General features: G+C 30.0%; 1 long non-coding RNA gene across 4 annotated transcripts; it reads left to right on the plus strand.

Annotated features, from left to right (window-relative positions):
- The first annotated feature begins 3,759 nt into the window (after positions 1 to 3,759).
- LOC129311839 (uncharacterized) lies at positions 3,760 to 9,543 on the plus strand. 4 transcript variants are annotated; one of them, XR_008593409.1, is made up of 4 exons: positions 3,760 to 4,215; positions 4,998 to 7,682; positions 8,463 to 8,605; positions 9,386 to 9,543. It is a non-coding gene; the product is annotated as an uncharacterized LOC129311839 (long non-coding RNA). The 4 variants fall into 4 exon arrangements; XR_008593408.1 differs by lacking the exon at positions 9,386 to 9,543 and adding an exon at positions 8,034 to 8,082 and having other exon boundaries at positions 8,463 to 8,791; XR_008593410.1 differs by lacking the exon at positions 9,386 to 9,543 and having other exon boundaries at positions 4,998 to 5,134; positions 6,208 to 7,682; positions 8,463 to 8,791.
- The last annotated feature ends 7,586 nt before the right edge of the window (positions 9,544 to 17,129 follow it).

Below are 17,129 nucleotides of genomic sequence, written 5' to 3' on the forward strand. Positions count from 1 at the left end.
ATTGATATCATTTACAACTTATAAATATAATTTTTAATTTTTGATAAATTATACATAAATATAGACCATGTATAAGTATAGATTTTTTTTATTCTAGCACTAAATAATTCAAATAAGCATTATTCTGATTTACAAGAATTAACATGGAATTATAATTAAATAACAAGCACGCATGCATGGGCTTGGTTTAAATTTTCACAAATGTTGGTTTTGTTGCAACAAGTATGTATGCATATACTGACAAATAACCATAAGTAATTAACAATCAATAATTTGATAATGAACAATTTAAAATTTTTGATAGACTTGATTTAATTTTTCGCAATTGTTAGTTCTGTTACAACAAGCATGCATTCACATATTGAAAAGTAACTATAAGTAATTAACAAGCGCCAATTAGAGTTCCTCTCAATATGGCTATTTTCATCCTTTTTCCTTAAATTTTATTTTCATTTAGGTCCTTTGGGTGAGCAGAGAGAATTCATAATCTTGGGATCCTTTTTCGCTTAATAGGCTTCAAGGGTTCTTGAGTGAGGTTTTCCCTATATGTTATTCTTGGTCGCTTTCAAAATGTGTAGAATGAAAAAAAAATAAAAACAGCAATTCTGCAAGTGAAAAGTAGTTTTCATGTATTTGAATAATAATTGATAAAAATTTAATTACAAATATATATTATAATATAATAAAGGGATAATGTAATTTTTAACCCCTTAAGTTTCTCTCGATTATTAATTTAGTCCCTCAAATTTACTTTTTATCAACTTTGACCTTTAAATTTACCTCATTATCAATTAGTTAATTATTATTTAAAGAGAAAATAACACTATTCAAATTTATAAATATGGATAATATAATATTGATGACAGCTATGTAGATTGTTGAAAAAAATGAAATTATTTAATCAGGAAAAAACATATTCTAAAATTTTATGAAACAAAAGAACAAAATATAGTATAAGAGATTATAATGTTAAAAGTTAAATTGATTTGACAACTAATTTGTTCTTATTTAATTACATATATAAATGCAAAGTCATCAATATATTTTACACTTTAATTTGTGTCAATTTGTAAATTGAGAGTCAATTTGTATTTTAAAACTTAAAAGGCTCAAATGATAATTTAATTATAATTTATTAAAATTTAAAGTTAAGGGATTAAATTAATAAGTGAAACAAACTTGAGGGATTATGTCCTTATTCCTTTTATTTATATATCTTGTGTTGCACAAATTAAACCCTAGGTAGATTCCCAAATGGAAATAGAGATTATACTTGCAAGGGAAAAAAATAGAAAATGACTGCATTTACAATAATTTTGATTTGAATATTTATTCCAAGAAAAGTTGCAAGACTAGTTTTTATGATCTTTTTTAATTTTAAAAATTTTAGAAGAAAAATATATATGAAAATCCTAATATTTTTGTTAATTTTAAATTAAGTCTCTGCAATTTATTTTTTTTTAATTGAGATTTTATAGCTTGATCCATTAGATTTTCTAATCCCTAAAGGCTAAAATATTTGACTTTTTCCTTTTTTAAATTTATACTTTATTAAAAGATTATATAACTATAAACTTAATTAAATAATTTGTATAAATCAAAATTTATAGAATTAGGTTCTCTTCTGAATAATTTTTAAACATATAGAATTTCTTAAAAAATTAATAAAAATGTACACAATGTAGTATAAGTACTAAATCAAATTTTTTTATAAACTTCAAAAGAAATTTTGTTTTGAAAAAATATTTAATTTATTATTAATTTTAACCTTCAAGAATTAACATATGTAATAGATGAAACTATAAGGACTTGATTTTAAAAAAAAAGTATTGTGACCTAATTCAAAAATAAGAAAAACTATAAGGAATTCAAGTTTAGAAACAAATAACTGAAAAATCGCTATAGGAATAAATAAATGAGTACTATCAATTATGAAAATATGAGGCAGAAAAAAGAAAGAAAAAGGAAAATACTTTTTTTTAATCATTTATTGGTGTTTTTCTATTTGAGGCCATTTTGTTTGAGGTTAGATTGGGCATTAAATATGGATAATTTTATTTTAACCTTGGTTCATCAAATTTATGAGAAACTAATCCCTTTCATTAAACTTAATTCTTGTTAATAAAGGAGCATACTTTATTTATGTAGTTTAATTAATAACTATACATGTCTATATTAAAAATTTATTTATCACTATAATATAATGACTTTATTATTATTTTTTTAATAAATGTGGCTAAATTCAAAATTATTTTACCTTTTCCATATAGTTTTACGACATTTCCATTTTTAATTATGCATGTCAAGGATGCTATTCATTCTTATTGCGAGAAATTTGTTCTTTTTTTTTTTTGGGGGGGGGATACATTTCATTTCTAAAAGTGCAATATCATAATTCTTGTTTGACTAAAAACTGAATTTCTTCAAAATTGACCAGGAATGCGAAAAAAGACGAGTTTATTCAGAGGATCATTAATGTAATCTCTTCAAGTAATATTAATGCATTTCCTTTTCGTGTTCTGAATGACTCAGCGGGGCTTGAGTCTCGGGTACAAGAAATAATCACCATGATATTGAAATCCGGACCAGACCGATCGGGTCAATCTAAAAATCGGTGATCCGGTCTCTTGTCCGGTCTGAGTTTACTCTTAAACCGGTAACGAAATAAACCGGTGTAACCCGATCAACCCGGGTTCAACCCGGTATAACCCGGTTAAGCCGATGGGTTGACTGGGTTAACCGGGTTATTTTTTTTTTGAAATTTTTTTTTCATTTTTTATTTTTCAGAGTGCTGAATTTAGAAAAAAGATAATAAAAAAAAAGTAAAACTAAAGTCAAAAAATAAAAAATTAGAGATAGAGCACGCTAACTCCAATTCAGATTTTCAGACAGTATTGATTTCGGCCTTTCATCTGTGTCTCTCCTCTCTCACCCTAACCTAATCAGTGTCTCTTCTCTAGCTTAGTCTCCATCTCTTCTTCTGGCTCTAGCTCTATCTCCATCTCTTTTCCAATTCTATCTCTGTCTTTGCTATCTTCATCTCTTCTCCAGCTTAATCTCTGACTCTTCTCCAACTCTATTTCCATCTCTTCTCTAGACTTTTGAGATTGAAGAGTTGTAAGTGTAATGAATCATGATAGATATTTAAAATATTGTATTTTATTACTGTTAGACTTTTGAGTGATTGAATTTAGTTGAATATTTTTATAATTAATGTCTTTTTATTTAAATTGTATTATTTTAATCATGACCGGTTTGCCACCGGTTCAACCCCCGGTTCAACCCTAATTGAACCACTAACCCGTGACCCAATGCCATAACCGGTTCAATGACCGATCTGGTTTTACGTACCTTGGTAATCACAGTTCTAGATGTTGGGTCTAATGAGGAAGTCAAAATGGTAGGAATTTGTGGAATTTTCAAAATAGGTAAATCAGCATTAGCACGTGCTGTGTGTAATCTCATTGCTCACCATTTTGAAGATTTATGGTACTTTTTTGATTCCTTCTGTAATGATCAAAAAAAATAATAATAATAAAATACTAATAATAAAATAAAATTAATTAATTAAATTATTAAAAAGTGTTTAAAGTTTATTTTTAATATTTTTTTTATTTTTAAATTAAATATATTGTGGTTTATACATTATTAATAGGTCTTAAATTTAAATTTTCATGAGGCAAAATTACTAAAATGCCTTTCTGTTAATTAAATAAATAAAGGGAGAAGAGCAGAGCACGTTCGGAGAAAGAGATAAAGAGCAGAGCATGTTCTCCTCATTTCCATCGGATTCAAGAACCATCGAGAGAGAGAGAGAGAGAGAGAGAGAGAGAGAGAGAGTCAGAGAGCAGCTGAACCACATATGACCGGTGGTGTGCGTGCTGCAATCGTTCACTGCTACTGTCCGCCTAGCCTGCAGCAGCTTCTTCCTCCTCTGTTTCTCGTCATCGGATCTTGTCTTTCCTTCTCCATTCTGTCCAATCGAAGTTAGTCGCCGGTCAATGTTTGCTGTGGGTTCACCACTGTTGAGGTTTGATTCGCGATGTTCGTGCTTCCCTGCACTTCCACCCATCCTTTCTTGGTTCTATTTCTCATCGCCGACGTTCACCTCTTCCGTCGCTGTGCTTTCTGTGGTGTGGGCATCGGACGTTTTTCTTCTTCCTCCTCCATTTTTGCTCAAGCAACTCCTCTTGTTTCTGATTTTGATAACTTGAGGTGAGGATTTTTAGGTTCTCTTTCATGCTGATTCTGTGGGTCTATTTAGAAAGCTATAACAGTGATCTCTCTGCCTAACGATGCTCCCATCTGTGACTTTGTTTAGAGTAGGATTTGAGTAAATTAAAATTTAAAGGTTAAGTGAATATTTCCATTGAGTAATCTGTATATGGTTGTTTTGGGTTCTTGTCAGTGGAGATGAATGTGAATTTGGTTCTTCATTTGAAGTCAAAACTGATTTTGCTCTAGAGTAAATCTAAATATTGGTATTGAGAAATTGTAGAAAGGATATTAAGAAAAAAAGATGCTTTATATTTGTTTGAATTTGGATGCATATCAGATATTTGATAAAAATGTTTGAAAGGAAGTTGGAATTAGAAATAGAGATTTTGAAGAGAATATTTTCATTGATAATTCAAGTACTAAATTGCTAATTATGTATTAGTTTTTGAAATGTCTATTAAATGTTGTGGAATTGTAGGAAGTCAAATAAAATTTTAATATATATTAAGGAAATTGAAAGAGAAATGAACTTATTATTATGATTTAAGCAATAGTACTTCCAAAATGTTTGACAGAATGTTTGTTAGAATAAGTTTTATCTGGTTATGAACTTTCAAAAATTTTATTAATTTTTATGAGGACATATTTGATTTAAATGTTGATTATTCATAGGTTTAGCTTGAGCTTTGTGGAGCATGTTGATTGTGAAGCTATTGTGAACAAATTGGATTTTGGAAATTACATGGTTGATGAGTATAAATGATAATATTATTTTTTAGATTTCATTTGGGAATGCACCTAGGGTGCTCGATGAGATGAAGGATAGAAGAACTTTGAAATTTTAGCATGATTGAGGGTGTCTACAAGAAGGAAGATTTGACTCCAAAGAGTGAATATGCACTTGAAAATATTACAGGTAAGTGGATAGCGTCCCAACTAATTTATCAATAAATTTTTTTATTAAAATTTATTTTGTTATCTTGATTATTTTAATAATAATTATGTTGAATAGTGGATACTTTGTTAATTAAATTTCTTCATTTTTAAGTTTTAAGATGGTGGTGAAAAACGATTCATCATAACATATGAATGTTTTACCCTTATGAGATATCCTTTCAAGATTAATAAAATTCCTTGTCATTAGCATTGGCAATTTTTGATTATTTAACAAATGCAAGCATGAGCATTGAATATGAAATTTTATTCTGGCAAGTTTTAATGCTTAAAAAGTATTCATGCGAGTTTGATTTTGAGAATGAAAACGGTATCTTAAAAGTGATGATTTTCTTGCATGTTTGAAAATGGTTTTAAAAAGGGACTTTATACAAAACACTGGTTGTTAACGGCAGTTCCATTAGCCCTTGGCACGTCATGGTACACCTAGCTAGCAGGGTGTTTATAGGAGGTGCTAGCCCTATGCGATGGTCAATGCACGTGGAACGGAGGGATGGTTATTCGTGAGCATTGTACTCACGTTTGTTTCGTGGCTTTAAGCCGCGTTTGCTTAGCATTATCCTCGTATAGACTGTGTGTCCACGTTTGTTTTGTGGCTTCGACTGCGTTTGGTTATTTACCCTTACGGATTATGTCTCCACGTTTGTTTTCGTGGCATAAGCCGCGTTTGATTATTTATTATCATGAACTGTGTGTCCACATTTGTTAATTGTTCTGATATGTCCCTATAATTATGAATCCAATTATTTGACGATTTATATTCCATTGGTTTTTATCTGGTAATTTGTATATAAAAAGATTTATTTTATTTATGTGCTTTCTTGAAATTAAGTGGTATTATCATTTACTATGATAGTTCAATAATTTAAGATTTTATTTGAAATTTTATAGAGCCATTTTATTATGAAGTTTATTAAATTTTTATAGAAATTGTCGTCTCTTTAACTTACATAACTATTTCAAACTTTTTATTTTATTTATGTTCTATTATTTATTGTTGGGACGTTATTCACTGGAAAATTATTTTGGTTTCAGATAGCATACTTGACACTGTACGTCTTGCTTAACAATGATGGATGTTTACGGAACAGAATAGAGACTTGTTCTGTAAATATGTCTTATTGATGTAAATATAAAATTATGTGTTATGTTATGAGATATATGATTAGGTGCTCCACATAACTTATAATTAAAGTCTTTAGTTTATTATACATTTTGTTTGCTGGCTAGAAGGAGCTAAACTCCTGATTGATATAATGTTTAAGGAAAATTTTTGTGATACAGAATTTTGGAATATCCTATTTACGGAGGAGGTTCTGACAAAATATAAAATAGTTATTGTAATGATTATTATCAATAGTATTAATAGGTCAGTGAATAATTGAGTACATTTTAATTAAATTAAATAAATTTTAAATTTGTGGCTTACAAGATATATGATGTGGTTTATATTTTGTGTCGGTCATTTCTTATTTTTGGGGCGTGACACCTTCTTTTGTTGGAGGCTTTCTGAAATAACCTGGAGCAATGATTCCAAACTGGATGATTTCCTTAAGATGACAGCTACGACTAGGAGCACTTAAATGAAGGATGTGACCGGTTTGGTCAAGGAAGCAGGATTGTTATTATCACAAAGGATAAACAGTTGTTAGTAAGTCATGCTATTGAAAAAAAATTTATGATGTCAAGAAACTAAGTGATGATGAGGGTCTTCAAATGTTATCCCGAATTGCTTTTAGAAAGGGCAACGTGGAACCTGGCTACGAGGACGTTTCAAAACGTGTAATACTTTGTTCACGTGGCATTCCATTAATTTTGGACGTGTTGTGCTTTTACTTACATGCTAAAACAGTAGATGCATGGAATTTTGCAATGGATAAGATGTAAAAAGACCTGGCACAGATGCTTTGGCTCTTCAGTGTATTCATACACAATGCAAAGCAGCTGGAGGAGTTTATTGCTTTTATGAAGGGGAAAGAACCTCAATCAATTCACTCATCAATGGAGAAGGGTACTGATGAGAGGAAAAGGGAAGACACTGAAAGCGAAAAGACACGAGTTGAGGGGAAGAAGTGCCATGCTTGAAACTTAACCCAATCAAATAACAGAATTCAACGGTCAACATTGGCAGAAAAGCTTGTTGAAATGCAAGTATTCCCTTTTTGTTTGGTTTATTCATGCCACTGTTCGATCTTTTCGTGTTTAGCAATGCCACTGTTCTTTCATTTTTCTTTTTGTCCCCTACTTCTTCTTTTAGTTATATTGTGCATGTTCCATCTCTTTTATGAGCTATTTGTTGTACCATGTCCTCTGCTTTTCAATATAGCTGGTAGAGAGCCTTGATTATTCTCATGAAAATCAAAATCAGCAACATGACGACGGATTTCTTCATCGTTGCTTCGCTTGGTTGATGCGATATATTCTGTACATAGTTCTGTCAAATGCTTTCCATTCAGAAAAAGAGCTCCTGCAGAACATGATAATGAACAATTCAGATATCGTCGAGATTGGTGAGTATTGATCGTGACCATAACGAAAGTAGCTTCTAATATTGCATTTTAGTGTCAGAAGCATGTTGAGTGACTACAAAATTTAAGAAGCTAAAGAATAGACTGATTTTAATGAAAAGGTGGTGCCAGATTGGATCCACGAGAAGTGGGGCCCTGGTAGAGATATTCGTCTCCTAACTTGCATTTGCCAACTGTCTAAGCTAAGTGGAGTAGATCATGGTCGTCAAATGCCAAACTAAAATATTTCTTAACTGCTTGAGTTTAAATTTGTCAATTTCAAATTGAGTTTTGATTAAATAACATAACAAATGTAGTATCTTGGTTTTGTTAATTCAGCATGTCTTTGTGCAGGCATATTGTTATGCTTGGATGAACCATATGATGACCATATAGCCTCAGGGTATATGAAAGAATTTTGTGCAAATTAAGTGTTCTTCTTTTTTTTTAATTATCAATTTTCAGTTTATTAGTTCTGTAGCGAAATTTTATGTAAGAAATGCCTAATCAAATTCTAGTAATCAAAAGGTGTTTTTTACTTCTTTTTCTTCATTGAAGAGATTGCGTTTGAAATAATAGTAGTATATTTCTCTGCTATCGGAATTGTTTCTTCTTGTCAATTTATCTGTTTATGCAAATTTTTGCTATCCAAATGGAAAGAGGCTACTATCTCCCAGATATTTTGACGTAAAAAGAATAACATAGCTATTTGGATAGTTTTTCTTTTGAATTTTGGGTAAAATATATGTGACCAATGTCCTGACCCTCTTGAGGATTTTGCAGTATATATTAAGAAAGCGTGTCAGATTTGAAATCCGTTCAATCAAGAATATCCATTAAATTGTTGCATTCTTGGATTGCTGCCAAGTGCTTCAACTTCCATTAGAAAAGTAGTTATGAGGAGTGCCAGAGAATCTGAAGCAGAGGTGATAATTCTCAACTCCTGTAATTTTTGTTGGCCAAAAGAAATGGCTATGTCCATATGCCACGATTGGTGCAGGTTTTCATCTGTGACTTCTTTAATAACACTAGTAGAATCAGACTCTTAGCATTAGGTGAATGGGAAAACATAATTTCAGAGTTTAAGCATTTTGCTAAAAGTAGTTTAAGCATGTCTGAGAGTGGGTTCGGTCCATCGTGCTCATCAATCTGGTCAATTTTATTTTTTTATTTTAATTTATGTTTATTATAAAAAAATATAAAATTTTAATAAATCTACTTTATCAATTTGGGCAATGTAGATTTAATTTGAATGATTCAATTTAATATTAATTTTTTTAAAAAATTTATAAATTGGATCATTCAAATTAAATTTCTATTGTTCAAATTGATAATAAAGTAAATTTATTAAAATTTTGTATTTTTCATTTTAACAAATATATAATAAAATATAAAATAAAATTGGTAAATCTAGACAATCCAAAAAAATTTGGATGATTCAAATTGCTATTACCTGATGAGCACTGAAATTGAATGCATTTAATGATTGAGTGAGGCGTGCCTCAAAGGAACTGAACCATAAGTTGTTAATTATGCAATCTTTTCTTGTTAATTTATTAATGTTAGTTATAAATTACATGATTTGTCAATAATCTTATTAGTTTAATTATTTTATTCTAAATGACGAATCATTAATTGTTAATTTTTTAATTTTACTTATTAATTTACCAATATCAATTGTCAATCATTTTATCTTCCTTTTGCAGAAGGACATTTCAATCTTTTCAGCCACCCATGTTATTTGAATTTAGTTCAAATCTTGCTAAGAATTTTCATTTTTTTTGGGACCTATTAATAAATATCTCTCTTCATAGGCCTTAACTAAAATTCTCCCTTTTATCAACTTGTTTTCTTTCGTTTTCTTTAGGCATGGAGATATAATATTCCATAGACATGATTATTCAATTTACAATTATTGAAGAAATGTCATAATAAAATAGAATATCTTCAAATCAAATTAAATATTGAATTTGTAATAGTCATATTCCTCGATTGGACGCTGACGTGTAATCACTATTAATATGAATTAATAAAATTTAAATCTAGAGCTTCCATGGATCACAATATGCTTCAAGATAATTATCTTAATTTACACAAGTATTATTTTACTTTAGATGTGTCCATGCGTGAATTTACACAAGTATTATTTTACTTTAGATGTGTCCATGCGTGCTTCTTAGTTGCCTTTCTGTTTTTTTTTTTTTTTAAATATTGGATTCAAATTATGACTTGTTTACTTTATGATCACTCTGTTGGATGCTCGTAATTAAGCTGGGACGAAAGTAATAATTACTTGGCCGAACTTGGTCGACAAACATGAAGGCTACAATAATTAGGGGAAAAAACTGTAGCGATAAATCATTTTATTTTCTCAGAAAACTAGTGTACTCTCTAAAGGCGGACATAAATAATATTATTCTCAATTTAAAAATTTAAAAAAATTAAAACAAATAACTATGAAAGGATAGGACTTCGTAAGATTGATTAACTTTAGGTTATAATTAGCTGCTATTCTCCGAAAATGATAAGGCAACAAATTTTTTTTTTCATTTTTACAAATAATAGGAAATTGTATTCATGGTATACGAAAACAAAAAGACTAAAACGCGAAACCAATTACTGATGAGGACTACAGACTATCCATAATTCATATGATATTAAATATCAATTGATTTTAATATTAATAATAATAGAGAGAGAAAATGTAAAAAAATAAATAGACATTCTATTATAAAAATAATAATATATAAGATTTTATTTAATTAAATTGAAATAATTTTATTTAATGAATCATGAATGATAGAGTATCGGTCCATCCAAGACTTTCTTTGTCTTTGCGTGCCTTAGGTTGTGCCTATCCATGTCACCCATCTTCCTCTTCCTTTCTTTCTTCAGAAAATTACAAATTAGTAGTTGATAAGGCTGATGAATCACGATCCAGAATCATAAAATAATGAAATTAAATTTAAGGATCGGACCCATAAGATTATAATTTTAATTGCTTAATATTTAAATAGACACTATGAAGTATGAATATAAATGGGACAATCAAAATAAGGATAAACTTCAATCGGTGCTTCACAATTTTAAACAGACACTACGAATATAAATGGAATTTCATAAGATTGTCTATAATAAATCCTTTTCTCCCTGTTAATTTTCTGCGGCCACATTTCCTGACTTCCTATTTTTTTATTGAATGTCATTCACAATTGAGGAGCCGTTTGGTTTATAGAAAAAGAGATAATGAAAAGAAATGGAATTATAGGGAATAGAAAAGAATGGAATGATGATGACTACCAATTTGTTTGATAAGATATTTATATAGGTGGGAATGGAGTTTATGTACTTTTTGTTTAAATATAAATTAAAATAAGAAGACCATAATACCATTATTATAATAAGGGTCATGAACACCAACATAACCTTTATGCATTTGTTTTTATCATTGTATTTCTATGGCCTTTCTTTATCATATGCAGATTTATATATATGTGTACATTAAAGAGTTTCTCTCTTATGCGGGGATGTGCTCATATTTAATACCTGACCGTGCCTTAAATAATTATATGTGAGTAATAAAAAAAAAGAGTTTCTTACTCCATGAAAGAAAAAGATTAAGAAAAATAAATACCATGAAAATATTTAGAATCTAAATAAATTCAAAAAAATTTTAAAAAAATATTTATAAAAATATTTTGGAGAGAGAAAAATTAAATTAAAGCTATGAATATGTTAATAAAATTAATTTTCTAAAAAATTTATACTTAAAAAATTAGAAAAATGATAATTGAAATACTTATTTTCGTCCATATAAAAAGTTTATAATAACATTTTAGTAAAATAGTTATTGGATCATGATGGGTGGTGACATGATTCCTCTTATTTTTCACATGCATCCTCATTTTTAATTAGACGTGATCGGCACAAGATATATGTCCAAACATACATCCCTTAAGCTTAGATTAAGAAAACTTTAATATAACATTTTAATTCATTTGAAATAGGATGAGAAATCATTATAACATTTTCATATAAACAAACGATTCCTAAACTTTGTGTAACACAAATTCAGCAAAATATCCTCTAAAATAAGACCTCTTGAAGTCTCTAAAATAGCCATATACAACCCAATTTAGGAATGTAGAACTCTGCCCCCCCACAACAGATAGACAAATGAATAATATATCAAAATTCTATCTATAGTTAATGTGAAGCTATTAATTCAAGTTTCCAAAGAATAAAGCATAATAAATTGTTTACACCAAAAAGGAGAGATTCATAAATAAATCTTCAAGTCAAATCAACAATTGAGTCCCTCAGTGGTCAGTAGGACGTACAATGATAGCTACATTATTTGAGACCAAATTAAATATTTTTCAGTGAATAACGTCCCAACTATCATATTTAAAGAAATAAGAATGAATAATTTGCAATAGTTATGGAGGTTAAAGAGAAAACGATTCAATATAATAAAATTAGTAAATTTAGAATAAAAATTTCTATGCAACTTTAATATCATGAGCCTTTAGATCTTCAATAACAAAAGAATTTCAACATTTAATCTTGACAAGATAAATAAATTAAATAAATAAGTAACATTTACAATTTTAAAACAATTAGAGTATAAAATCATCAATTAATTAAAAATTCATATTTCTGAGGATTTATCAGAACAATTCACAAATGTGGATACACAATCCATGAGGGTAAATAACCAAACGTGGCTTATGCCACGAAAATAAACGTGGATACACAGTCTACGAAAATAAATAACCAAACACAGCTTGAGCTACGAAACAAACGTGGACACAGTTCATGAGGGTAAATAACCAAACGCGACTCAAAGTCACGAAAACAAACGCGAGTATGAGACTCACGAATAACAAATGTGAAAACAGAGCTCACAAAAATCAAACTAGCTAGTCATTGACCATGACGCGCCAAGGGCTAATGAAACTGTCGTTGACAACCAGTGTTCTGTATAAAATTCCCTTCAAAACCATTTTCAAACATGCGAGAAAATCATCATTTTCAAGGTACAGTTTTCAATTTCAAAGTCAAACTCACATGAATAGTTTTAAGCATTAAAACTTGCTAGAATAAAATTTCATATCCAATGCTCATGCTTGCATTTATTAAATAATCAAGAATTGTCAATGTTAGTGAAAATGATTTTTTTCAATCTTGAAAGAATATCTCATAAGGGATAAAACATTCATATGCTACGATCTAAATATTCTTCACCACTGTCTTATAACTTAAAATGAAAAAAATTTAATTAAAAAAATATTCACTAATCAATATAATTATTATTAAAATAATCTATGTAAAAAAAATCAATAAGAAAAATTAATTAATAAACTAATTGGGACGCTAATCACTTACCTGCAGCATTCTCATGTACTAAAATTCACTCCTTTAATTTCAACTCCTATTAAGTTTCTCTTCCTCCCAACATCCTAAAACAAAATTTATATATAATAAATCTTAATAGATTGTCTATAAGTAAAATAATTTCCCTTCAACACTAATATAATCAAAATCAATTTGAATAATTCAAAGCGACCTAATGCACCTCCGTTTATATCCCAAGATTTCTCTATATAATCTAAATCATAATTACTTATTCCAGTGGAATATGACTTTCTCTTGTACCATATGTCAAACACCTTGAGTGCATCATTTTCCAAACCACTCAAATAAACTTTTTAATAAGCAATCTCTTGTCCAACAAATTTAACTTCTAAACATTCATAATTAAATTCATCATGCTTTTTCAAAATCTCTAATTCCAATTCCAACTTTTCTTGTGAAAAGTAATTACCTCCTATATAGTTTAATTATCAATCAAATAACAAAAGTTTTCTCCTATCAAGTATTTTACCAAACACCTTACAAGCATAAATATTCAAACTATAATACTAAGCTTCTTCCTCTCCAATTCCTTTAAAAAAAATTTCAATAACAATATTTAAATTAATCAAACTTCCTAAATTTTATTCCTTCAGCAAAAGCTAGTTTTGAACTCAAAGAAAATCCAAATCCCCATCTATGGTCAGAAAGCAATAATCAAGCAACAAAGATGAAATCACCTAGTGGAAACGTTCTCTTAAGCTTCAATCTCTAGTTTGTTCCAAACCCCCTCCCCAAACATTCACATCCAACATTTGAATAAGGAAAGAAAACAAAAAAAATCTCACCCAAACCCTTTTACACATCATTGAACGAAGGAGAGAAGAGGGATGCTGTTCACTCACCATCAGAACAAAAGGATGGAAGAAGGGAGAGGAACAAAGCTTCCCACAGTCACACCGAAGCACGCAACACGGGAGAGATCTGGGCAGCGAGATCGAAGATAAAAAAAAGACTGATGATAGAACAGAGGAAGAGGAAGATGGTCGGGCAAACCAGAACTTTGACGACAATGCATGAACACGTCACCGGTGGCTTGCCAAAATGTACCGCGGAGGAAGAATGGAGGAAGAACACACGAAACTCTCCTCTCCCACTTGTCTCTAGAACTATCGAAATGGAGGAGAGAGCAAATGACGCGTGCTCTATTTCTGATTCCTCTATTTTCTTTTATTTCCTTTTTGTTTGTTTTTTTGTTTTGTTTTGTTTTGTTTTATATAATAGAAATGGAAATGGGGAACGATTGATGGGAAAAATAGAATTGGGCGATACTTCAATGGGTCAAGCTCAAAAGATACTACCAGGTAAAACACATCACAGCTTACCAAAAACAAAACATAACACACAAAACATGTAAGGCCCATTTAGCTATTAAAATGAATATTAATATATCAACATAGTAGAATGGAAAAAAATACTCCTTTGATCTAAAGTACAACTAATGTTTAGGTATATTAATGATGCTCTCTCTATTTATCCTTGATTTTTGAAAAATGGTGGAAGGAATGTAATTTTTGTCTTAACAAATTTAATAAGCGATTCAATTTTTTTTTTTGAAATATGACTTGTATTGTGAACTTTATATTTTTTTTATGGCAGGGAAAATGCTGAAAAAATGTGGAATGAAATAGAGAAATCAATCAAAAAGACAAAATTGCCTCAACAAAAACAAAATCACCTATTTTAATATCAAAATCTCCTGGGCCCTGCGATATCTTCTTCAAGTCCTAGTTAAGATAGAAGGAGCTCCATATTTGCTCTAAGAGTTTTTATCACCAATACATCTTATTAAATCTACCCAAAATTTATAATAATATACTTAAAATATTTTACCTTGAATTATAATTTTATTTAAATTAATGGGTTATTACATTAAAAGTATGCTAATTTCTGTTCCCAGGAAAAGCCATTCCCTATCTCTAAAAGTAACCAAGCATATATGGGTAAAGCAGTAAGCCAATAATGGAGACATGATTATTATTCCACAGCCTAAGATTCTTGCAACCAAGCAGTCCCTAAAGGATTAAGAAGTTTGTTGTGATCACGACATTTGACTAGCGGATGGAATTTAAAATTTAAAAAAGGAAAAAGAAAACATAAGAAATTTTGTTTTTTTAAAAAAAGAGATATGATTTTGATTTGCAATTGTAAAAATAAAATAAAATAAGATATGACATAAAAGAGTCACCAAATTGGACAAACTAACAATAATCCAAACAAAATGAGATTGATTGGGTAATGACCTAGCTTGAGAAAATGATTCTCGTGATGCCTTGAATATTGGTGTGTTGAAATGCTATGTATGTGCTTGGAAGGAACCACCACAACTGCTTTAACCATGACAAAATGATAAAAAAATCCTAAAATGATCGATTAATTTAAGTTAAGTGTTAAGTGCTGTAATAATCTAAAGTTTTAAGTAAAGTTAAAAATTTATAATAATGTATATTAATATATTTTTATTATTTTGGAGCAAATTTACCAAGAGGGTGAGCCAGTTTAGTAAAAATTAAGTCCATACCTTACCAATCAGGTCCCAAGTTCGATTCCTAAAGGTTCAAAATAAGGATTTCAGTTTTGTATGCTGATTATTTGAGCTTTTGAAATTACCAATATACCCTCGTGCCATCAGATATTTTTTCTCTCCTCCTACTTAGTCAGACACGTTCCACACCAGTAAGGGAGAGAAGCTTCTGGTCCTTCGTCTTGCAATTCCCGACTCCACCTTCCTCTCCGTCGTTCTATCCTTATCGCCGACGATCGTGGGCGCTCGTCGTTGCCATGCAAAGGTCGAGTCCTCCACTGTCATCCTCGCCTCTGTCTCATCTTCTCTGTTTGCTATTCTGCCTCCTCCACTCACGGTTGTGCCATTGCTGGTGTGTGGGAGCTAACGCGTGAGAGCTGAATCACTAAGGCTGAGGTACTACTTGCGAGTCTTTCTGCTTCTTGGTCTTGTTTTGCTTGCTCTGCTCTTTTTTTTTTTGTGCTTCGTGCCCAGATCTCTCCCTCTATTCAGCCATAAGTTTTGGTTCCTCCTTCCCTTTTCTCCATCGTTCTTGCTTTAAAGTATGGAAGCTTCAAGTCCTCTTTCTTCTTGTACTGTGTATGTGGGAGTTTATGTTTTATGATTGAAGTATTGATTTGTTTCCTTTTTGCTGCTATGACTGTTTGAGTGGGAATAAGAAATTGATTCAAGCTGAAATTTTAATAGTAGAGTAGATGGAAATTGGTTAATTTGATTTTCTGTGAGTTGAATTTATTTTTCTTCCCTTTTGACTGTGCGCATATTGTTGAGCTTGCTTTGTAAATGAGATTTTGATGTCCACATTTGTTGTAGCTGCTGTACAGGTAGAAGGAAGAATGGGAAATATTAATTTAGCAATTTTTAGTATTTAGAAAATTAAGTAGCTCTTATGATTTAAACATATAGCCATGGTAAGAGAAAAAAGGTTCAGATGACATTTTTATTTGAAATTTATGTTGGAAGCTGTTGGAATGGATTTGAAGAAAAGACTGGATTGGAATTATGGATTAGAAAAAAAAAAATATGCTTGCAAGGTGCTCGATTAAATTTCTATTAGAAGAAATTGGCATATGACGATTAGATACATGTGACAATTTAATTATTGTTAGTTAGAAAATTTCTAGAAAAGAATTCTTTTGGATAGAAGTTGAAATTTTGATTAGTTCAAATATCGATTTAGGTCAACCCTTGAAATTGGACTTGAAGAAGAAAAAGAACGTGGTCTTGTGGATTGAATACTGTAAAATAAAGGATGTTGGATAAATGTTTAAAAAGAAAAATTTTAGATTTTAAGTGACAAAATATATATGATAAGTATGTCGACATTGATTAAATAATATTAGAAATCATTTATGCTTTGTAATAGAAGTTAAAGTTGAAATTTGCGTTTTGTTTTCTTGTTGTTGTTTGAGAGATAATTGAGTTAGTAATTTAAGAACAAACCTCTATTTATATATTTTCCCTTGGGATGTTAGATGAAATGTTGAGAAAGATAAAAGTAAAAGCTTTTC

The sequence above is a fragment of the Prosopis cineraria genome, unplaced genomic scaffold, assembly GCF_029017545.1.
Source record: "Prosopis cineraria cultivar Desert tree isolate PC_DT_omini unplaced genomic scaffold, ASM2901754v1 PC1, whole genome shotgun sequence".
In the NCBI taxonomy this organism is placed as follows: Eukaryota; Viridiplantae; Streptophyta; class Magnoliopsida; order Fabales; family Fabaceae; genus Prosopis; species Prosopis cineraria.